Source organism: Habropoda laboriosa, unplaced genomic scaffold (assembly GCF_001263275.1).
Source record: "Habropoda laboriosa isolate 0110345459 unplaced genomic scaffold, ASM126327v1 scaffold34, whole genome shotgun sequence".
In the NCBI taxonomy this organism is placed as follows: Eukaryota; Metazoa; Arthropoda; class Insecta; order Hymenoptera; family Apidae; genus Habropoda; species Habropoda laboriosa.
Genome location: NW_017100142.1, coordinates 1,195,354 through 1,196,211, shown reverse-complemented (window position 1 = coordinate 1,196,211; position 858 = coordinate 1,195,354).

Here is an 858-nt window from a genome sequence, read left to right as displayed (position 1 = left end):
TTCTTCTCGACACCATGGCGCGCATGTTAGGCCCGGCTGGCTGCGGCGAAAAAAAAAACGGGACAAAGGGGATCAAAGAGGTGCAGAGGAACGCGACGGGCTTTTGTTCGCTCCGTGAGATTCCAAAGCTTCCGAGAGCTTCTCCGGAACGGCCTGCTAATTAATCGCGAATCCGGAACGTTCGAGAGCGTGTCGCGTCGCGTCGCAACAGTGATATTTCTACGAAGAAGAAGAAGGAGCGCGCAAAACGATCGCGCGTTGTTGCCTATATAGTATCGCGGTTTTATCGCCTAGTCGTGGGACGATAGAGAGGAGAGGCAGCCGAAATCGAAGAGAAAGAGCCAAGTGTGAAGATCGGGCAAAGAGCGATCGACGGACGGTTAATTTCATTAAGATGCCGCGCCGTGAATGGTTCGCGTTAAGATAAAGATAACATTTAACGTTAAGCGTTTTATAACGATTCGAATCCGGTTGGTTCGGGGCGCGGCAATTAATTACCGCGACTACATAGAGGGACTACATAAGCGGAAGAATACTAGAGACCGTAGGCGAAGAGGGGACGGTGGAGCGCGATCGGAGAGGATCGAGCCAAGTTTCATCGAAGAACGCGCGGATTAAACGGTGGGCTGATGGGATCGGAAAAATAGGCGCGAGAAAGGGTTGGATTGAGCACCGCTGGCTGGCAGGGCAACGTTGGTCGCCATGGCAACTACTCTCTCCGGGCTGTTGGCCCAGCCAACCCCCGGGATCTACGGATCGATGGAAAACGGTTCCTCTCTGCGATCGATCGATCCCCGGTATCGCCTTCTCTCTGGCGAGCAAGCCGCGCGATTTCACGGCTCGGGACTCGATTCCTTT